Consider the following 25113-nt stretch of genomic DNA (forward strand, 5'->3'; position numbering starts at 1 on the left):
GGAAAGAAACTAGTCCTGAGCCATTTTTAAAGAAAGTCTACCCAAAGGACTACAAAAGGAACAAGATAATACCAGAAGTAGAGGCTAGAGGTAGACCAGAAAGTCAGAGACTAAGGAAGGTAGTCAAACAAAGTATTGAATTCTAACCGGGTTATCCTCAAGCAGCAGGAATCCTTGATAAACCCCTCAAAACCAAGAGAAAGATCCCATTCAGATTTCCAACATACCTTTACTACCAATTAGTAATTCTCTATTTCTGATGTTCAAACTTTGGAAGACCCAGGACCTGCACAGTGAGTAGGGAGGGAAAATAAGAAAAAAGAAGTTAAGAGCTGCTGAGAAGCTGCTGTGTAGCACAGGGAGCCCAGTGTGGTGCTCTGTGGTGACCTGGAGGGATGGGATGCAGGGAGGGATGGAATACAGGTACAATTATGGCGGATTTGCATTGTTGTATGGCAGAAACCAATACAACATTGTAAAAAAATTTAATATTTAATAAAACTAAAAAATAGAAAAGAAAGTCTACTAGTTGACATGTCCTGTTCCCCTTTCCCACTCAGATTTTTAAGCCTGCTTTGAGTAAGGTTGATATAAGGGAGAAATTTTACATAGGATGAGAGTTTGGAGAAGGAAATGGCAACCCACTCCAGTGTTCTTGCCTGGAGAATCCCAGAGATGGGGGAGCCTGGTGGGCTGCCGTCTTTGGGGTTGCACAGAGTCAGACACGACTGAAGCAACTTAGCAGCAGCAGCAGCAGCAGCAGCCTGTTTTTATATTGCCTGAAAATTAAGACTACTTCACAATGCCAAAGAGTGAGAAAAGAAGAATAAAAGGAGAAAAAAATAAAAGGAGAGAGAGAGAAGCACAAGAGGAAGAGAAAGGAAGAAGAGCAAATGCATGGCAGAACAAAGATAGGTTCCTGAAAAGCATTAAGATATGGAAAAAATAATATTCAGAGTTCAAATTTTATATTCAGTGACAGAAAAGAATAAAGTAACTTTCTGCTTGCACCCTGATGAGTTCATCTCTTTTAATAAACCCATAGAGAGTGGCAAATGGTGGGCAAAGTAGTCTAATTATAAGGTTCAAATTTTGATTTAATTATTGTGAAGTGTGAAATCTATAAATATAGACAACTTTAAGTTATTTTTTAAAGTCATATAATCATCTAAGCATATATATACTGTGAATCTGTTTAGGGAGAACCTACATTTATTTATAAAATGTTCACTCATGTTCTGAGTTGCAGAAACTCGTCAGTATTAGGGAAAAGAAGTTAAAGGCAAATTCCACCTTCATGAGTTTACAGAAAATGAAAGGGTTAGTCACTCCGTCATATCCAACTCTCTGAGACCCCATGGACTGTAGCCTGCCAGGCTCCTCTGTCCATGGGATTTCCCAGACAAGAAAACTGGAATGGGCTGCCAATTCCTTCTCCAAGAGGTCTTCCTGACCCAGGGATCGAACCTAGGTCTCCTGCATTGCAGGCAGATTCTTTACCAACTGAGCTAACAGAAGCGAGACAGAGGAAACAGACAAGTACACGTATTACCTTACACATAATAACTGCTAGAACAGAAAGAAGCAAAGCCTACAGGATCATATACAATGAAAGTATAAAGGATGAAGAAGTAGGAAACACCTCAGTTAAGGAGAAATTAAAGTTATGTCCATAGGATTAGGTTGAGTTACACAGCTGATGGGAGCCTAGGATAAAGGGGTATGTGAGTGGCTGGAAAGAATGTTGCAGGCAGGCAAAGGCACAATGAAAGCATGACATATTCTGGGAATTATAAGAAGTTCAGTATCAATCAAGCAAGCAATCAGTACATGCAGGAAGAAATAAAGTTGAGCCAGTTCACATGCCTGGACAGGGAATTTGGATTTTATCTAAAGAACAATGGAGGCCACTGAAAGGTTTTAGTAACACTCATTTTTCATATACTGCACATCTAGTATACACTAAGAACTCTTTCACGTACTTGTTTTTTCCTCACAACAACCCTGTGAGGTAGGTGTAATGATTTTCAATTAACAAGTTGGGGGGGAACCCTTAAATTTCTTAAGCAAGTTACACTTGAATAAATAGCTACAAAGTGGTGATCAGTATTCCAACCACACTTCAGAAAATACATTAGAAATACATGGATACACACACACAAACATGCATACACATACACACATCACAAGTTTTACCCACAACACATTGAAATTTCAGAGTTAAATTTTAAAACAAGAAGGCTTGTTAAATTCTGCATTAAAACCTGTGGCATAAATAGTTGTTCAAGCAAACTTAAACATTTAAAATGTTCAACCAATTCAATTTATACTGATAAACACCTGCAGAATTCATAAAACAGGCAGGAATTTATATAAAATAAGATATAGCAAAGCTTGAGGTCATTCTATGAAGATTTTATCTCCATATATTTGCCAGAGGTTATCTGGGGAAAAGATCTTTTCTCATTTATTTCTAAAATATGTACATTCAAACTGCATGTATTTTTCTAGGAACATAATTATATTTTAGATGACAGAAAATAAATGATGTATGAATACAAAAGTTTATTAAATGAAGTAACACAAATTTAAACCATTTAGAATAAAAAGAACTGTTCACCTAATGTTAAATTACAAAATCATCTCCCCATTGTTTACAATAAAACATTTCAAAGTTTTTTATCTCCCTATAGCATCACAAAAGTTTGGTAAGTCAAATAACTTTTAAAAAATACGTTTGGGATGGATCTAAAAATATCTCTAATCCAAAATATAGATTATGTACTTTGTAAAACTGAGGAGAGTATCTGAGAAACTAAAATATGTATTGAAACTATTTTAAACTGTGTTTTTAAAAATTAGTTTAAGTTAAAATCCACACTCAAAGTATACTTCTGGGAAGCTTATTTTCTCACCAATTTCACTTATTTCTTCAGCTAGTCTTAATATTTCTTTATAAAATCTCTAACTGAAAACTAGATATTGCCAGAACATTACTGCTAGAGGTCTAAGGACATACAATTATTTAGAAATTCCTATTATCTATGAATTTGATTTATTTTTCCTATTTCAAACAGAAAAGTATAATGGAGGATGAAAAAATAAAGGTTTCATTAAGATTAACTACTCTTGATTTAGTATTTATTTCTGAATTCCAAAATTATGAAGAGAATATAGATTAATATGCCTGATCACAATTCACAATATGATAATAAGCTCCCCTTTGGAAAATAAAAAGTTAAATAGAGATATTACGCATCTATAAGATACTTTATGCAATAAGAATAATTTCTAAATAAACTGTTTCAAATGTACAACTGAACTTAAAACACCAACATTATTTTTGATTGCACAAGCAGTACATGTTCATTAAATTCAAATAGTACACAAGCATATTAAATAAAAATGAAAATTTCCATATAATTCCTTTTTTCCAAATACCATACACTGGGACTATATTAAAGTATACATTTTATATAAATCTAATTAAATTTCATCAGCCCAGAATATATAAAATATAACAATTAAATATCCTGTATAACTGAAAAATATTTATTCAAATATACACCACAGGTATAGTTCATTCCTTTTCACTAACAGTAAAATAATATATATTTATAAAACATATGGTTTATTCTGTCAAGTATGAGTACTTCAGTTAATAAGATGAATAGGATTAATACTTACACTGTATGTAGAAAATGCAAAGGAACCAATTATAGCAAAGCAAATATTTCACATACTGATAAAATACATTCTTGCTAGAGAAACACAAGTATATTATGTCTAAAACTATATTTTTTTAAAATACTGATATTTACTTTTTTAATGTTTTGACTACTGAGTGAAGTATTAAGTGTATGCAAATAAGGGTTAAAATCTCCTAAAAAAGTTAGTGTTTTGGAAATATTTAAGTACATTATTCTCTGAAGGTAAATGAAGTTTAGCTTTTCCTAATATACTTGATGTTTCCTGACGGAAATCAGGCTGTATTTAGTCTCAAAAAAATTTATTCCAAAACATTGGGAGTAACTCCACTACAAAATTAGAGACAGTCAAGTCTGTAGGAAATTAGACCTCCTATTTGATTCTAAAATAGCACCACTTGGTATTTAATTAGTACAAATAATATTCTAACTAGAACAAAATCACTTGAACCAAAATATCTTGGTTACATAACGTAAGGTACAATTTTGAATACATTGAATTCTACTATTTAGTGGAACAGAAAACACTTAAAGAAACAGTCTCTAGAAAATAATTTTTTCCACCCACCTCATTTTACAAGTAAACAAACTGGCCCAGAGAGGCTTTTATCTGCTTTCATTGAGAATCTATAGGTTTAGAGATGTACACAAATATCATTTAAGTTATCACACACATGTTAAAGTTACCTAAAACAAAAGACACTATAAGATTAAGACTTTCTAAAGACTAAAAGAGTCTAATTCCTGCCATATAAATGTTTATAGATACACCCATACTCAACATACACACAAATATAACTAGTAAGTCATACTATTTGACTAAAAAAACAAAACAATGAAATATAACAATCCATATCATATTGTATAAAATGACACAGTGGTTCTTAATGTTATTTTCCTATCCTATAAAGCATAACCATGCCAAACTTACAAAAGCAGCACTCTTGTAAAATTGCTTTTACAAAAGGAAAAAAGGGATATTATTAAATAATTACATGGGAGAGAGCAACTAAAATATGCTAAGTGGAAGTTCAAATACTTAGTCTTTTCTCCCATGCTTTCTTTCAATATGGTAAAAATTTTAAACAGTGTTTCTAAAACAAAAAATCAAAACTACATTCATAAAAAACTGGTTTTGCTGCAAAACTTTCACAAAAAGAGTGAAAGTATTAAATTAAGACTAAGGCATAGATAACTGCAAGCAAAACTAATTAGGATATTTTATTGAATTATAAGTTGATTTGTTACTTTAAGAATATAGCTCTAAAATCTTATATAATATTGATTTGGTCATTTGAAAATTATTTAATAGATTCACAAGTTTCATTAAAAGTGAAGTACTTATAAAAGCATTTTAGTTACATTTGCTTTTAGAATAAAATAATTTCCAATGAGTGCATCCATTTATTTGCTACGTAATCAGTACCAATCACAAATTAGATGACCTTAAAAAATTTAGAGCCAGGGAGAGCAGCACTAAGCTTAACTGACCTCAATACATTTTTCAATGATGCTTCCCAGTTTTGTGTTATTCTCTCGTTTTGGGTTTTCCAGTCTAGGGCGGGTACACAAGAAACTTACAGTCTATGTAGTACTCCTAGTCAGTTTCACTCTGCAGATGGCACAGTGGAGAAATACCTTCTGTACAGGACCATGTACAATTTCTTCTACAGCTGTCAGCACCTAGGGGAAAGTGCGCTGTTAAACAGTTGCTGCGTTCCACTTCAGAAGTGGCTGCAATTCGGTGGTGGGTGAAGTGACTCCTGTACATATATACAGGGATGAAAAGTACTATAGAAAATGAAAACATTTAACAACAAAAGTGGCTGTCTGAAAACTGTGCCACAGCAAAGCAGAATACATCGTTTAGTTACAAGAGCCTTACACAGACAGGCTGCTATTCAATTAAAAATTGAATGTTAAGAATGAGACGGAAAAAATAAAAATACAGTTATTCAATTCACAATATAACTAAGTATCATTACTGAAACATATGTCAAAAAATTAAACCCAAACATTGTTTATTGACTTATGGCATTATTTCTATAGTAATTTTCCTAAAACCAGGTAAATGTATACAGTAAGATTCTTTACTCTGTTTGGCCAATTTATTTGCTTTAGATAACAATTCAAGGAGTTAAAAACAAAATAGGTGAGATATCAAAACTGAAACATAAGTAACATGAAAATATCTAAAAAGAACTGTAAGGAAAAACATTCTGAAATTCTTAATTACTTCATGTTAAACATTTTATTAAAAAAAAAAAAACCAGTCCTCAAAAACTATACAGGGCTATTTTTCATATAATGGAGCTTTAAAAGTGACCTAATTAGAAAATGACAACTTCTCTTCCTCAAAGTGACAATGAATTAGAATCTAAATACATCTTCTTCCTTTGGTCATATAAACAATGAATTCACCAATTACACGATAATTTCAGCTCATCAATACATAAAATAATTACTATATCCTACTTCTACTACAAAAACAACACCCATTCTATATGATTTATCTTTGATGGAATCAGAAGATAAAAATCCAGAAACTGTTCTCTAAGAAGTATAGTATCACCCAATCACTAGGCGGGGAGGTATTTTCTAATCTTCTATCTCTAGGCACAGCTACTATATTTATGCTAATCTGAAGAGGTAACTGACTACATTATTTCAAAATAACACATTTAGGTTCCTGAAACAGATTGAGAATGCTTTGATGCAAAGGCCAACAAATCAGACCATTAAAAAGTGTTCTTTCATCAAACTTATCTGAATCTCAATTGTCATAACAGATTTATTTTGGTATATATTCAGTGAGGTCAGAGATAGCCTACAATTTCCTTTCAGCTTTCTTAAACTCTTTCTATAATAAGTAATAATGTAAAGGAATATTATTTCCTTTAAGTGACAAGAGGTTGCAAAGGAAGAAAATATGCAGAATTCCCCAGTCTCTTTATTAAAAGAAGACATAGATCAGGGATTCCCAATCTGGGGTCTACATATGGGAATTAGGAAAACTAGGAATTCTGCAAAATTGCAGGCTAAAGACATATTATACAGGTGCCTAAGTATATTTTTTTTCCCTGGGGAAATGGGATTTTGTCAGGTTTTCAAAAGGCTCTGTGATTTTCCAAAAAAGTTTAAGGAACTACTGGTAAATAATGTGAAGACATTCAACTGAATAAGGAACAGTAATCACTTAAATCAAATCCCTAAATCTGAGCAGCTCATTATGTAAAGTGAAGAACAGACACAAGGAAGTTCCAACCATTAAATGAAATAACTCACAGAAAGCACCTAACATTGACCTATTATTATGAGTAACAGCAGTAACTCTTCAAAAGAGCTGTGTCAAACAAAACTTCCTTATAGGGCCCCATCTTTGTTTACTGCTATATAACTTCATAATAGATTACTTTTAGCTAGCTGTGTCTTCTATTTTTATTTAGGTGTGTCTTCTAAAAGAGATCAACATCACAAGCTACACACTTCTGCATTAGTTTAGATACAAAAATGCTAAATACAAGTTTTGAAACACTGCTACATACGCCTAGAGTCTACATTTTCCCAAAAGCCACATTGGTCCCTTCTGTGACACAGTACTTACTTGGAAAAGATTCAGACATGAAAAAAAAAATTGGCTTCAATTGTTTATATAAAGTTACTTCACTTTCTTTATCAGTCTGGCCTTTCAAACAACAACAAAAAAATCTTAATTGGAAGAATCTATCAAGGAAACACATTTTCTAAAAAGGTTATACAAATACTTTTACTTTCATACACCATTTTCTTAGTTTAATTTTCTGAGGTAAGAGATACAACAAATATTCATACATACACATCCTTTAAAAAGAAGCTTTAGAGTTACAATATGTAGATAAACCTTACCTTTAAAATGAATTCACAATTATTACAAATAGAATTACAAAACAGTGTGCATGGTGCTCTTCAGGGTTTTGGTAACTTTTAAATAGCCATTAAAAATTGACAAATAAACTGTTACCATGTATTAAGATGCTCAGTGAAGGAATAAGCTTGCAAATACATCTGAAATAATGGCATACAGTGCAACTATGTAGTTTGTTCCCAATCATTTCAAATGTAAAGTACTTTTCCTTGAGTCTTCTCATTACAGGTGTTATATTTTATGTATTCACACACCAATAAAATATACAGCGGTAAGAACAAACAGTAGAGGCTTTAAGGAAAGGCACAGAAGTAGGAGAGAGAAGCATATTAAGCATTCAGAGTACTACAGTGAAAAGGATAAGCACAGAATATAGAGCACATGGAAGGGCCAGTGAAGAGAAGGACAACACGGACAGGCCCAATTATGCTAAGGAATTTTTCAATATTTTATTCCAGATAAGTGGCATTTTGAGAAGTATTATTATAAAAACCATTTCCAGCAGCAGCATGGGAGATGAACTAGAGGTGCAGATGGTTCAACTGGGATGCTAACAATGGGAATATACAGTTAAGAATGATAAAAGATCTGTAAAAAATTTAAAGCATACTACTTTGTAAAACAATAAGAGGGTAAAAATTATAAGAAAAATCAAAGCTACTTCTAAAGTTTGAGTACAGAAAGTAGCATGCATTTCATTCATTCACTCAACAACAAAAAAGTTGATTTTCTCATATGGGTCAGGTCCCATTTTAGCCACTGGGCAAAGCACTGAACAAAGGAGCCAGTGATTTGTCCTTTGATGATATGCTAATCGAAAAGACAGACATTAAACAAACCATTAAATATATAATAAAATGTAAGAAAATGATTCACCAATGTACTAAAACTAAAGCAGGCTATGAGAAAAGAGTGACGAATACACTATTTTAAGAGTGTACAAAGAAAACCCAAGGAAGCAGCTTTATATGAGTAAAGAATGAAGTGGCAGGAGTCCACAGACTGACGATTTGGGGTAAGAATACTGCAGACAGATGGACTAGCAAAAGCAAAGACCTGAGACAAGAACAAACGATGAGATAATGTAGGGCCTTGGAGGCCAAATGATCAAGTTTTAACATGGGATAATATAAGGACTTCAGATTTTTAACTCTTAGAGAAAGACACTGCAGTAATTTGACTAGGAGATATAACCTGTTCAATCTTTTAAAAGGCTCACACTAGCTGCTGTGGTGGAACTGATGATAGACAGCAAGAATGAAGTATCAGCAAGACTTTGAGAAAATTTACCTAACAGACTATCAGGTGGGACTTCTCCCATAGACAGAAATTGGCATTACAATCCACGACTATGAACAAAAAAATCACCACTCAAGTGTTTCACATTTAAAAGACAGTCTAAACAAGTTTAGTTTCTCTTTACTCCAAACTGCCTACCCCTGCCCATCTTGAGTGAGTCAATCATCAGAGTCTGCTTCACTGACTTAATGTAGTTGGACAGCGCAATTTCCAAGAGCCCAAATAATAACAGAGTGGGCCAAAAGATGGGCATGAATGGAAAACTGGTTACCTCATCACTCAGCTGGACTTTTGCTTATGTTTAGACTTGCTCATCATCCCATGCCCATACCCCCTTAGCCATGCCTATATGAGGACGTGGGAAAACAGAGGTGGAATGGAAAACAGGTAGAGAGAACTGAAGTCACTATTTAAAACAGCAAAGAGTGAGGCTATCAAAGTAGTTGGATTTATGCCTCTAGACAATGGGGATCCCATTGGGGCTGGGTGCATACTGGAGAAGCAGAAACTGCGAAGGAGTAGAAAAAGACAAACTGGATAGTGTGACATTTCAAAAATATCTCATCCCCCCAAAAAAGTTTAACACACATGACACATCAAGAGTAGTATTTGCCTCTTTCCCTACAGAAGGCATGAGGGTTTTTCAGATGATCAGAAATAGAGAAAATAAAGATGCACAACTTAATTAGGGGCATCTTATCCCTTTTTGCCTCTCTCCTCCAAGCACCAACACTCAGGAGGACAAACAAAAGCAGATCACTCTCTACTCACTGGAATGAGCAGCCTGAATGACTGACTAGATTCAACCCCTTCCACACTAGAGTCTCTCAGAATAGCCTAAGCAGCACTGAGTAGAAGGGGAAAAGCCATTTTAAATTTTACTATAAAGGTAATCAGAGAAGGCAATGGCAACCCACTCCGTACTCTTGCCTGGAAAATCCCATGGATCGAGGAGCCTGGTGGCCTGCAGTCCATGGGGTCACTAAGAGTCGGATAAGACTGAGTGTCTTCACTTTCACTCACTGGAGAAGGAAATGGCAACCCACTCCAGTGTTCTTGCCTGGAGAATCCCAGGGATGGGGGAGCCTAGTAGGCTGCCGTCTATGGGGTCGCGCAGAGTTGGACATGACTGAAGCGACTTAGCAGCAGCAGCAGCAGCAGCATAAAGGTAATCAAACTAAGTCAGATTAAACTGACTTTACTAAAGTCAGACTAAATTGATTTTTTGACGTGTCCAGAAAGCTTTAACATTTCCCTGGAGTAAAGAAACAAACAAAAACTGATTTGACCAATCATAAACAAAGGTCAGATTGGAGAAAAATAAAAAACTTCATGTTTGCATTCCCACTTAACTCTCCAACCCCGTCATCTCAAGCCATACTGTATTATGAAATGGTTAACACCAATGAGCTAGTAAATGATTTATTTGCTTTTCATCTCTCTAAAATATTCAAGCTGAATACTTGTATAACCATATTACTTCTTATTCTTAAGAAGAAGTAATTTATTCTTCTTAAGAACTAGTAATTATATGACTATGAGTATTTCATAAGTAATTCTTTAGGTTTCCTTGTGTATAAAAGTTATATATTTTGAACATTTGTAAATAATACTGTCTTAATATAAAGACTAACAAATATAAATATTATATACATTTGTAGAGAATACTAGGTTGTATAGAAACTAAAAAGCAAAATCCTGTAAATCGGATACTAAACTTAGAAGCTTGAAGACAAAAAGGATCCACAGAAGGAAAAAGTAAAAAAGAAAAGAAAACAAGAGTTTAAAATGTTTGTCTTAAAGGAACATTTTTGATATTCATATTGGAGTAACCTGAAACACAATTTTAAAGAATATTCTGCCTTGATTTATATCTTAATAACTTGGGCTGTCATCTAAATTTTCCATTTATTTAATATTCAAATTAAAATTTAATAGGAATTCTCTGAAAACAGGTGTATCTTTTAAAATAAATAAAGGTATCAAGATTTTACATGACTAAATAATACATAATAATTCTGTTTAAATGTCACACTTTTAGAGAATATAGGATCCTATTACACTGATGTTTATAACTTCTTGTGTAATAATCCTATTCATTTTACAATCACTTATCCTAAATTATGCCTGGTACATAACATATTTTATCAGTTAGTTCTCAGAGATACAACAAAAGATAAGTAATATGACTCAAAGTTACAAAACTAAGTTCTATAATTATACCTTTTTGCTAGTCTAGTTTTTCACAGGATATAAGAATAAATATTATCATTTATAAGTACATTGAAAAGTATAAAGAAAATCACTTAAACTCAAGTATTTCAAACTTACATGTTAATTCACTGTTAGTAAATAATGTCAGCCGGATTGTCAACACGATATTGAAGGAGAAGAACAAAGCTGAAAGACTGACTCTATCAGACTTTAAGACTTAGTACATGGAGAAGGAAACGGCAACCCACACCAGTATTCTTGCCTGGAAAATCCCATGGATAGAGGAGCCTGGCAGGCTACAGTCCATGGGATCATAAAGAGTCAGATACGACTGAGCAACTGAGCACACACACATAGTAACTACATAAAACCTAAAAGGTCCAGATAGTGAAAATGCCATTTGGAGGTCTCACATACAAGATTGTCTTTTTGTTTATTTTTGTTACACATCTTCTAGGATCTTTTGTGTAAAGTGACATATGAATATTTTATTATTAAACATTCTAATCACTGGTGTAAAAGAAAAAGACTTACTATAAAGTAACAGTATTAAAGACTGTTTGATATCAGTCAAAGAACAGAAAAACTGATCAATGGAAGAGAATAAAGAGCCCTAAACAAACTCATACTAATATAGTCAACTGATCCTGGACAAAGAAGCAAATAAAAGTCAGTGAGGAAAGAATAACCTTTTCAACAAATGGTGCTGGTTTAACTGGACATCCGTATCAAAAAAAAAAAAAAATCTAGATGCAGAAAATAAACCTTTTATTAAAAATGAGCTCAAAACAGAAAAAAGACAAAGCTATAAACCTCCTAGAATATAACATAGGAGAAAAATCTAGGTGACCTTGGAATTGACAGTAACTTTTCAGATACAACACCAAAAGCACAATCCATAAAAGAAAATAATTCATCAATTGGTCTTCATTAAAATTAAAAACTTTTGCTTGGCGAAAACAAAGAAGCCCGTTAAGAGAATGAAAAAACAAGCTAAGATATTTATTTACAAATAAATACAGACATTATTTAGAAAACACATATATGATAAAGGACTAGTAATCTAAAAAGACAAAAAACTCAAATTCAACAACTAGAAAATGAATTCAATTTAAAAAACGGGCCAAAGGTCTGAAAAGACACCTTACCAAAACAGTAAAGTGATGACCTATGAGTATGTGAAAAGATGCAGAACATCAATCAAATGTGTATTAGTTTGTCAGGGCTGCCATAACTGGAGGACTTAAATAACAGAAATTAATCATCTCACAGTTTGGGAGGCCAGAGTCTGAAATCAAGGTGTTGGCAGGGCTGTGAGGGGAGGATCAGATTCCAGGCCTCAATCGTTGGCTTACAGATGGCAGTCTTCATGTTCCCATGGCATACCCCCTGTATGCATACCTGTGTTCAAATTTCCCTGTTTTTATAAGAACACCAGTCATACTGGATTAGGACTCACTGTAATAACCTCACTTTAACTTGATTAACTCTAAAAAGATCCTCCTAACTCCATATAAAGGCGTAAGGTCATGAGGTACTAGATGATTAGAAATTCAAGATATAGATTTGATGGGGATATAACAGTAAGTCATTAGGGAACTGCAAACTAAAACAACCATGAGACACCACTACACACCTATTAGAATGGCTAAAACCCAAAACACTGACAACACCAAATGTTACTGAAGATGTAGAGCAACAGGAACGTTCACGCACTGCTAGTGGAATGGAAAACAGTACAGCCAATTTGGAAAACAGTCTGGCAGTTTCGTTCAAACTAAACATCCTCTCACCATATGATTCAGCAATCACACTCCTTGGCATTTACGCAAATGAGCTACAACTCGTATCTACAAAAAAACCTACACACAAATGTTTATAGCAGCTTTATTCATAATTGTCAAAACCTGGAAGCAGTCATGGTGTTCAACTAGGTGAATGAATAAACAAACTGTGGTATATCCTTATTATATAAAAAGAAATGAGGTATCATACCACAAAAAAAGACATAAGGACAGCTTAAATGCATATTACAAGATGAAAAAAAGCCAATCTGAAGAAGGCTACATATTCTATGATTTCAAGCATATGACATTCTGGAAAAGGCAAAACTATGCATACAGTGAAAAGATTAATGGTTGCCAGAGATGCATGGGGGTGCTCCTCGGTGGCTCAGGGGTAAAGAATCCACCTGCAATGCAGGAGCCACAGGAGATGCGGATCCAACCCCTAGGCTGGGAAGATCCCCTGAGGGGAACAGCAACCCACTCCAGTATTCTTGCCTGGAGAATCCTATGGAAAGAGGCGGCTGGTGGGCTATAGTCCATGCAGTTGCAGAGTAGGACAGGACTGAAGTGATTTACCACATGTGCACAAGACACATGGGGAAGAAAAGCGGGATGAGGCAGAACACAGGTGATGTTTGGGACAGTGACACTGTTATGTATGACACTGCAGTGATGGATACATATCATTATACATTTGTAAAGACACTAAAATTTTAATGTATCATACTAATGTAAGATGTTAATAAGAAAAAACTGTGTGCCAGGGTGGGGTGGGGTGAGGGGCAGAAGTATGGACAATAAAAAAAGTAGAGTCAACCCTCAGTGTCCATGGGAAATTAGCCCCAGATTCCTGCAGATACCAAAATCCAAGGATGCTCAAGTGCCTTATATAAAATTGTACAGTACTGGCACATACTCTATGCAATCCTCCCATAAACATTAAATATATCTGTATTAGTTATAACACTTGTGTGCTCAGTCGCTTGGTTGTGTCCGACTCTTTGTGACCCCACGGACTGGAGCCTGCCAGGCTACTCTGTCCATGGGATTTTTCAGACAAGAATGCTGGAACTGACCACCATTTCCACCCCCAGGGGATCTTGCTGACCCAGGGATCAAACCTGCGTCTGCTGTGTCTCCTGAACAGTGTATGTGCTGTGCTCAGTCGCTCAGTCATGTCCGACTCTTTGCGATCCCATGGACTGTAGCCTGCCAGGCTCCTCTGTCCATGGGGATTCTCCAGGCAAGAATACTGGAATGGGTAGCCTTTCCCTTCTCCAGGGGATCTTCCTAACCCAGGGATCAAACCCAGGCCTCCTGCATTGCAGGCAGATTCTTTACCAGCTGAGCCACAAGGGAAGCCCAAGAATACTGGAGTGGGTACCCTATCCCTTCTCCAGGAGATCTTCCTGGCCCAGGAGTTGAAACAGAGTCTCTTGCATTGTAAATTGGTTACAAATTGGGAAAGGAGTACATCAAGGCTGTATATTATCACCCTGCTTATTTAACTTATATGCAGAGTATATCATGTGAAATGCCAGGCTGGATGAAGCACAAGCTGGAATCAAGATTTCCAGGAGAAATATCAATAACCTCAGATATACAGAGGACACCACCCTTATAGCAGAAAGCGAAGAACTAAAGAGCCTCTTAATGAAAGTAAAAGAGAAGAGTGAAAAAGTTGACTTAAAAGTCAACATTCAGAAAACTAAGTTCATGGCATCCAGTCCCATCACTTCATGGCAAATAGATGGGGAAACAACGGAAACAGTGACAGACTTCATTTTGGGGGGCTCCAAAATCACTGCAGATGGTGACTGCAGCCATGAAATTAAAAGACACTTGCTCCTCAGAAGAAAAGCTATGACCAACCTAGACAGCATATTAAAAAACAGAAACATTACTTTGCCAATAGAGGTCCATATAGTCAAAGCTATGGTTTTTCCACTAGTCATGTATGGATGTGAGAGTTGGACTGTGAAGAAAGCTAAGTGCCAAAGAATTGATGCTTTTGAAATGTGGTGTTGGAGAAGACTCTTGAGAGTCCTTTGGACTACAAGGAGATCCAACCAGTCAATCCTAAAAGAAATCAGTCCTGAATATTCACTGGAAGGACTGATGCTGAAGCACCAATACTTTGGCCACCTGATGTGAAGAACTGACTCATTGGAAAAGACCCTGATTCTGGGAAAGACTGAAGGCAGGAGAAGGGGACGACAAAGGATAAGATGGTTGGATGGTATCACCTACTCAATGGCCATGAGTTTGAGCAAGCTCTGGGATTTGGTGATGGACAGGGAAGCCTGGCGTGCTGCAGTCCATGGGGTAGGGTAGCAAAGAGTCGAACATGACTGAGCGACTGAACTGAATGCCCGCATTACAGGCATTCTTTACCAGCTGAGCTACAAGAGGATCCTTTATGTCTTTATCCGCTAAGCCATCAGCCTCAGTACTTCTAATACCTAATACAATGTAAATTCTATGTAACTATTTGCCAGCACACAACAAATTTGAATTTTTCCCTTTTGGAACTTTCTGGATTTTTTTTTCCCAAAATATTTTCAATCCTTGGTTGTCTGAATCCAAGGCTTTAGAACCTGTGGGTATGAAGTGCTTAGTTGTGTGTGTGCTCAGTTGTGTCCGACTCTTTGCGACCCCATGGACTACAGCTCACCAGGCTTCCCTGTCCATGGAATTTTCCAGGCAAGATAACTGGATTGGGCTGCCATTTCCTATTTCAGGGAATATTCCTGACTCAGGGATCTAACCCACATCTCTGGCATCTCCTACGTTGACAGACAAATTTTTTTTTACCAACTGTGTCACCTGGGACACCAGTAGCCAATATGAAGGGTCAACTGCATATGGCACCTCCCTTGGACTTTCTACTAAATTTTTCCGTAAGACTAAAACTGCTCTGGATTTCCCTGGTGGCTCAGCCAGTAAAGAATCCATCTGCAGTGCAGGAGACCTGGGTTCAATCCCTGTGTGGAGAAAAACCCCTTGAGAAGGAAATGGCAACTCCCTCCAGTATTCCTGGAGAATTTCTGGGACAGAGGAGCCTGGCAGGCTACAGTTCATGAAGTTGTAAGAGATGGACATGACTTAGAAACTGAACCACCACTACCGCCAAAATTGCTCTAAGAAATGCAGACTATTATTTTTTTTAAAGTAGATGTTCTATTAATGAGGTCAACAAGTAAAAAAGTTTAGGATAATTACCTGGAAACAGAAATAGCCCCCCAAAATCTAAGTGCAAATGGTGACAGATTTTTTCTGCAATGGCCATGAAAGTAAATTTGAAAGTAAATTATAAAAAAAGATATTATATGATTTTTAAATATGGTGATTTAGGTGCAATGCAGATAGAGAAACAATGTAACACTGTTACAATGGCTGATATGAAATGATTTTATCAAGGTAAGATTTTTTTTTATTTTCATTTTTCCAATGACATTTTTCTGTAAAGCTATTTTTATAGCTTTACCAAAAACAAAAACACATTTTCAATGTAAAGCTTCTTTTTCAGGCTACCTGCACTTAAAATGGAATACAGTGACAGAGCCTAAGAAGAATTCCATACATTCAAAATTAGAAATAAATCTAAACACACAGCTACCCAAACTTGCTGTCATCATATGCAAGTAATATTTTAAGTTTCTAGGATCACAGGGCATGTTAGTTTATAAAGGCAATTCATGCCATAAAGCTCAATAAAATTATAATCTAAATATAGGAAAGTTGTAAGTAGGTAACAAGTTTTAAATAGGCCAAGATATTTTGTTAAGTTTAACAATGTGCTATTTTAATTTCAGGAACCCAGATAAAGCCATAGATATAACAGTATTAAGAGTTTAACTTTATTATAATTTTTAGTATTTGTGATATACTTACTTTAGTCATCCTAAAATTCCCCAGCTTACCTGATGATGTTAGCATGGAACCAAGTAATATTGTTTCAGCAAACTGAAATAGAAAACTTTTGACTGAAAGAATTCAAGGATAAGTTTTCCCTCCCTGCCTACACAGCATGCAAATTACTTAGATGCAATGGAAAATGTATAGAAATAGGGAAATTCTAAATTAACTATGAGATGATTTTCACAAGAGAAGGAAATAGTTTCCTACCCTTTATAGTTAAAATAAAAGTGGCTATGTTTCTAAAGTGTGTAGATCTATCCATACTCCTGAAGGATACTGAATGTCTATTTTTTAAAATACAGGATAACTATAAATTTTAATATCATTTTTATATGAGTAGACAGGTTTTTATTTGAGACTATCTTATTATCAACTGTTCTTAGCATTTCCAAATTTAAATATCTAAGAATGATATTTAAGAGAGATCATATACCAAATTTATGCCTTATAATGACACTAAAAATATATATAGACTTTATCATGACTCTAAGACCATCTCCACTTTGAGGTTGACAAAAATGTACATGAATTTCTCAGAGCTCCTTATGATGTCTAGAATATAGTTTGTCATTTTAATAATACATGTCCTTAATAATTTCATCAAATGTAAAAAGAATGAGCATTATAATTTCTTCTACCACCAAGCTATAGAAATTTAATACTGAAATCATTGTGATAATTTAGTAAAATCAAAACTTTATTGGATAAGGAAATAGAAATTTGCTATCTATGCCATGTAGAGATGCAAGGTAGAGATTGTCCAACAAAGTGGTGCTCTATGATACAAGCTCCTGAGATGTTTTGGACACGAAAATTATGTTTAACACCAGTCCTTTCTCAATTCATGGAAAAATTAGACTAAAGGATAAAATTGACAGATTTTGAGATTTTTCACCTGATTTTTAATATTTGCTAATTCCTACAAGTTGCCCATATGAGACTATTCTATTAGTACAACACAATAGCTAATTGGGCAGACCTTGGGAGCAGACTAAGCAAATCCTATCCCTGCCTCTAATTTTATAGAAAAAATATATTTACATGGCTTTGTCTGTATATATACACACACACATATACATAAGTGTATAGATATACATAGGCATGTATACATGTATGCATATGTATTCATACATACACACACTTACATGCATGTATATGCTTATATACACATGACTACATATACTATACATACCTACATGCTGCATACATACATGCTGTCAGCAAATCATTTAATCTTTTGTGCTGTCTTTTCTTCACAGAATTATTGTGTGAACTAATTCAGTATGTGGAAAGCATGTAGAGACAAAGCTGTCTCTGGCTCATATTAAGTTCTATATTACTATCAGCTATTAGTAGCATTATCAATGCTGCTACTGTTATTATTAAGTTTAATATACCAATATTCCCAGTGTCCTAAACAACATCATTTCCACACGCTCTATGACTTGAATAAGTGGAATAAATTTGATGACTACTTGCACTGAAACAGACATAAAAGCATGGAGTTTGGAAATACACTTGGGATTTTTAGAGGGAGTAGAGAAAGAACCAAGAGCAGGGAGTATCTTTTGGCACAAAATACTTTGAACTCTGCTGAATTAAAATCTATTTGCATGTCATATGAGATTTGTGAGTACAGATAACAGAAATGCATCCTATCCCAAACTTTCTTTATTCTTTAACAGCAGCAGCTGACACAGGAGAATAATTTCCTGCTTCACTGTGCTGACAGTACATCGCCGAGATTCAGAAATTATATTCTCAGCAGGAAGGCAATAGGTTTCTGTCTACACTGAAGAAACAGAAAGATAGAAAAATTACACAAAATAGAAATGATTTATTATTATTGTAAAAGAAAAAACCAAACTGTATCAAAGAAGATCTATTTTTAATTGGTGACACTCAAAGTAGAACTGTTTATTTTACATTTCATGTGTTTGGCCACAGTATTTTTTAAAGAAACAAAAATTTTATTTATTTGTAATCTTGCAAACAAATCTTGTATTTCTATTCTTCCTAAAATTTTTAAACAAAAATTTTAATCAGATCAACTAAAATTTATCAGTCCTCTGATTTTATTTAATTATACTTAATGTGTAGAACACTGTGCCCTAGTTCAGACAGTAAATAGCATTTAAAACTTTTACTTAGGAGAATGGCATTAAGCGGTAACTAATAGCTTAAAGTTTTGTATTACCAAAAAATTATTCTTCACATAAGTAATAAGTAATTATTCTTCACATAAGTAATAAGTGGGGTGTATATGTGTATACATATTTATATGATACGAGGTTTTCTTCTAATTTAGATATATGAAAATCTAGTTATTTGTCTTATGTAAAGTGAGTTTTAATCTGTATGTTAAAGTAACCCTAGAGGTCATGGAGACATATTGTAGACTTCTAGTCTATAATGATGAAGTATCAACCTCAGGTTCTAGAAAGTAAGTCTGTAGATTCATATCTGTTGTTTATTAATCATGTGATATTGGGCAACTTATCATTTTGTTCCTTTATCTGTAAAATGAGGATACTAGCAGTGTCTTTCTAATGGGATTTATTTGAAGATTAAAACAAAATCAATATTAAAATATATAGAGCAAGTCTTATTATTACCATTATTGTTATGGTTAAGTATGGCAAATTAAGGATGCTTCCTTCTGAAATTCCATTAAGATAACAAAAAAAGTACAAAACTGAAGGACAAAGAGAATGGGAGAGAAGACAACAACAAATACAAAGTTTTGGAAAATGAAAAACTCAGGCAGAAGACTAGTGATTGAGTCAGCACAGCACAGGATCCAGAAAGCTAAGTGGCAGAAAAGGAGGAGAATATAAGAAGATAATTTGCCTAATGAAACCTCAAGCTGGAGTATGTAAGAACTGAATACTGAGGGATGCTCTAGAAGGCTGGATAGACAACATTTCTACACATAGGTTAACCACCTCATTCCACATGTCCGCTTCGGCCTCTAGAAGATCTTCTAGAGGGTATCTTGAAATAGAGATCTTCCTGACTTGGAACTGCCAAGTATAAGGTAGACAGGAGTGAAAGGACAAGGTTCAGCTGGACCTGAACTGGTTTTTAATTGCTGGCAGACAGATGTAAACTGTCCAAGAAAGAATACTTGAAAATTCACCGAGAACCTTTAAGACCCCAGAAATGAGATGTAGATACCACAACCTCAGATCTCCCAAGATTAACACTGGCTGTTTGCTTGATTACTCTAATGAAGCCATCCACAAAACAACTCTAGACACACAGCTACCAACTAAATCTGTAGCACCTCATTAAGTCTAGGCTTTCAGAAAAGTCTCCAACGTGAAAGACTAAAACCAAAGTAAACAAACAAGAAAAAAGTACTTAGAGGAAATACAAAGAGCTGAAGAGACCTTAAAAAATTATTACCATCCTCAGACATAATAAAGGATAATTACAGCCAAAAAATGTACTGTGTAAAAAAATTGAATAATTAGAGAAACAGTTAAGAACTTTTAGATAATAAAATTTGCTGAAACAAAACATTCAGTGAAAGAGAACACCTAGAAAATTTCCTAGCAAGTAGAATATAAAGACAAATTTTTAAAAGAAGAGGAAACACAAGAAAACTGGCATACAAATCCAGACGAACACATGTCCTATGACTAGAGATAGAGAACAAAAAAATGAGAGAAGGGAGCAATACTTTCACAATTCTGAGGAAAAGTTAAAGTCTACAATTACACACATAAGCTAATACTCAACCAAATGTGAGGATGGAATGAAGATATTTTCAAGACAGCAAACTTTTATGACCTCTTTATCAGGAAGCATCTGAAAATATACCTCTATAAAATAAAGGAGGAAAAAGGGTAAGGAAAGGGTGGGACTCAGGATATAAAGGATCTAACATGGAACAGCCAGGGGAAGTCCCAACACGTCCTCTACACACTGGGTATAGCAAGCAACCAATCTGGATTGTAGAATAGATCATGATGGAAAGGTTTCCCCCAATAAAAGCAAATTTGATAAGAGTCTGAAATCATGTTTGAGCACTCAAAAAGTACTGATATGCATGTTACAGGTCAGTTGAAACATTTAAGAAAAAAACAGTAGTACCCAAAAAGTGAGCAAATAGAAATAAGGTTATTACTAACTCTCCCCCAAAAGAAAAAGTTATAAGAGAAAGGAAACAATCATAATACATCACTTTGCTCAGAAAGAAACAATATTTAGTGATTTAATGCAACATACTTATTGGATAAGTATCAAGGCTTCTGATACTACGTTTTTTAAAATTCTGTATGTATATTATTTAAGTTACAAGAATCAATTTAAGAAAGTAAATAAATTCATTTCTAACTTACAATGCAAAATAACACATTGATATATAAAACAGTAATAGACTAACATAAACTTCCAAATTTTAACAATGAAGCACGGCAAAGACTAATAGAGTTTTGCCAAGAAAATGCACTGGTCATAACAAACACCCTCTTCCAACAACACAAGAGAAGACTCTACACATGGACATCACCAGATGGTCAACACTGAAATCAGATTGATTATATTCTTTGAAGCCAAAGATGGAGAAGCTCTATACAGACAGCAAAAACAAGACCAGGAGCTGACTGTGGCTCAGACCATGAATTCCTTATTGCCAAATTCAGACTGAAATTGAAGAAAGTAGGGAAAACCACTAGACCATTCAGGTATGACCTAAATCAAATCCCTTATGATTATACAGTGGAAGTGAGAAATAGATTTAAGGGCCTAGATCTGATAGATAGAGTGCCTGATGAACTATGGAATGAGGTTCGTGACACTGTACAGGAGACAGGGATCAAGACCATCCCCATGGAAAAGAAATGCAAAAAAGCAAAATGGCTGTCTGGGGAGGGCTTACAAATAGCTGTGAAAAGAAGAGAAGTGAAAAAAGCAAAGGAGAAAAGGAAAGATATAAACATCTGAATGCAGAGTTCCAAAGAATAGCAAAAAGAGATAAGAAAGCCTTCTTCAGCGATCAATGCAAAGAAATAGAGGAAAACAACAGAATGGGAAAGACTAGAGATCTCTTCAAGAAATTCAGAGATACCAAAGGAACATTTCATGCAAAGATGGGCTCGATAAAGGACAGAAATGGTATGGACCTAACAGAAGCAGAAGATATTAAGAAGAGATGGCAAGAATACACAGAACAGTACAAAAAAGATCTTCACGATCCAGATAATCACAATGGTGTGATCACTGACCTAGAGCCAGACATCCTGGAATGTGAAGTCAAGTGGGCCTTAGAAAGCATCACTACGAACAAAGCTAGTGGAAGTGATAGAATTCCAGTGGAGCTATTCCAAATCCTGAAAGATGATGCTGTGAAAGTGCTGCACTCAATATGCCAGCAAATTTGCAAAACTCAGCAGTGGCCACAGGACTGGAAAAGGTCAGTTTTCATTCCAATCCCAAAGAAAGGCAATGCCAAAGAATGCTCAAACTACTGCACAACTGTACTCATCTCACACGCTAGTAAAGTAATGCTCAAAATTCTCCAAGCCAGGCTTCAGCAATATGTGAACTGTGAACTTCCTGATGTTCAAGCTGGTTTTAGAAAAGGCAGAGGAACCAGAGATCAAATTGTCAACATCCGCTGGATCATGGAAAAAGCAAGAGAGTTCCAGAAAAACATCTATTTTTGCTTTATCAACTATGCCAAAGCCTTTGACTGTGTGGATCACAATAAACTGTGGAAAATTCTGAAAGAGATGGGAATACCAGACCACCTGATCTGCCTCTTGAGAAATTTGTATGCAGGTCAGGAAGCAACAGTTAGAAGTGGACATGGAACAACAGACTGGTTCCAAATAGGAAAAGGAGTACGTCAAGGCTTATTTAACTGCTTATTTAACTTATATGCAGAGTACATCATGAGAAACGCTGGACTGGAAGAAGCACAAGCTGGAATCAAGATTGCTGGAAGAAGTATCAATAACCTCAGATATGCAGATGACACCACCCTTATGGCAGAAAGTGAAGAGGAACTCAAAAGCCTCTTGATGAAAGTGAAAGTGGAGAGTGAAAAAGTTGGCTTAAAGCTCAACATTCAGAAAATGAAGATTATGGCAACCGATCCCATCACTTCATGGGAAATACATGGGGAAACAGTGGAAACAGTGTCAGACTTTATTTTTCTGGGCTCCAAAATCTCTGCAGATGGTGACTGCAGCCATGAAATTAAAAGACGCTTACTCCTTGGAAGGAGAGTTATGACCAACCTAGATAGCATATTCAAAAGCAGAGACTACTTTGCCAACAAATGTTCATCTAGTCAAGGCTATGGTTTTTCCTGTGGTCATGTATGGATGTGAGAGCTGGACTGTGAAGAAGGCTGAGCGTCAAAGAATTGATGCTTTTGAACTGTGGTGTTGGAGAAGACTCTTGAGAGTCCCTTGGACTGCAAGGAGATCCAACCAGTCCATTCTGAAGGAGATCAGCCCTGGGATTTCTTTGGAAGGAATGATGCTAAAGCTGAAACTCCAGTACTGTGGCCACCTCATGGGAAGAGTTGACTCATTGGAAAAGACTCTGATGCTGGGAGGGATTGGGGGCAGGAGGAGAAGGGAACGACAGAGGATGAGATGGCTGGATGGCATCACTGACTCGATGGACTTGAGTCTGAGTGAACTCTGGGAGTTGGTGACAGACAGGGAGGCCTGGCGTGCTGTGATTCATGGGGTCGCAAAGAGTCGGACACGACTGAGCGACTAATCTGATCTGATCTGAATATCATACTTATTGGATAAGTATGTTGAGTAAATGGAGTTAAGTACTGTATAAGCACATTGAAACAACGAGATGATAAATGTAAGAATAGTAAATTCCCAATTAATAACAGGAAGTAAATTGATAAGAAAAAAATCAATAAAGAACAGCTTAAAAGTGTTACTTTTAAGTAACAAGGAACATGCCACAAGGAACAGCTCCAAGAATGCAAAGTGACTGCCTCTGCAGACTACTGTGGAAGGTGGGAAGCTTGCAACAGGGGGGATGTTTTACTTAGCTTCAAGGCTTCTAATACTACATTTTTAAAAATTCTGTATGTATATTATTTAAGTTACAAGTATCAATTTAAGAAAGTAAATAAATTCATTTCCAACTTATAATGCAAAATAACACATTGATATATAAAACAGTAATAGACTAACATCAACTTCCAAATTTTAACATAGTAATATCTCAATTATCCAAACCAGCATAGTTTCATATAAGAAAATATGGAGATGAATTGAAGTTTTATACCTTCAAGTGATAAAACTTTCCTTTCTCATTATTAAAAGTTTTTTTAACTTACCACATGTTCTTGAATTAGTACCATTACTTAACCTTTTGACAATTATATTGTTATTATTATAGATATTCATTATCATATTCACATTAAGACCTCTGGGGTATACAAACTGTTCTCTATATTATGTTAAATGGCCCCAGGTCTGTCTGTCTTTATAATCTTAAAAGAGTAAAAACAAATAGAAAGATCTGGTTTACTAAGGATTCTAGTTAATAAAACTGATCAGAACTATAAAAAACACTCAGAATGCAAGAATAAAATTAATATAAAAAGAGCAAACACGTTGTGCTTACTATGTGTCACTATTCTAAGCACTTTTTATACACATTTCAACTCTGTAAGGTAGGAGCTATTAATTTCCCCATTTTACAGATGAGAAAACAAAGGCACAGAGAGGTAAAGTGACTTGATGGGATTAGTAAGTGACTGAATTAAGATTTTAAAGACAGGCAATTTGACTCCAGAGCCTATCATTTTTTTTTTAAACTTCAAAATCTTTGCTTATTTTTTTTTATTTGAAGGATAACTCTTTTACAGAATTTTGTTGTTTTCTGCCAAGTATCAATATGAATCAGCCATAGGTATATGTATGCTCCCTCCCTCTAGAACCTCTCTCCCTATCCCACCCCATTGTTACAGAGCCCCCAGAGCCTGTTATTTTTACTGCTAAGTGCTACTACTGAACACAATATATTGTCTTTGATAATATGGAAAACACTTTAGAATTCTGCAGGATCTAAAGTACATAACTAAAAACTACTATTATTAATGCATTAGAAATGTATGCAAATGCACTCAAAATTAACAAAAGGCTAGACATCAAAAGATACCTTATAAATTTCAAAATAGAAAGCTCTCCCACAAAAAATACAAATTGGTAAAACAACATATAAAGCTCATGTCAATTTAGTATTTTCATGCACAGTTTGGTATAGTTCTATTTTTCCCCTAAACACAGTA

General features: G+C 35.1%; 1 protein-coding gene across 8 annotated transcripts in view; it reads right to left on the minus strand.

Moving 5' to 3' along the window:
* Window positions 1-25113, minus strand: part of NOVA1 (NOVA alternative splicing regulator 1) — a 166893-nt gene that overhangs the window by 107301 nt on the left and 34479 nt on the right. For 3 of the 8 annotated variants that reach the window (XM_061394910.1, XM_061394909.1, XM_061394907.1), the window contains one exon: window positions 5289-5390. The exons of the other annotated variants lie outside the window; for them this stretch is intronic. The gene's annotated coding sequence lies outside the window, so the exon portion shown is untranslated. The remainder of the gene's footprint in view (window positions 1-5288; window positions 5391-25113) is intronic. 8 annotated transcript variants of the gene reach the window in all.

This window comes from Bos javanicus, chromosome 21, assembly GCF_032452875.1.
Source record: "Bos javanicus breed banteng chromosome 21, ARS-OSU_banteng_1.0, whole genome shotgun sequence".
Taxonomy (NCBI): Eukaryota; Metazoa; Chordata; class Mammalia; order Artiodactyla; family Bovidae; genus Bos; species Bos javanicus.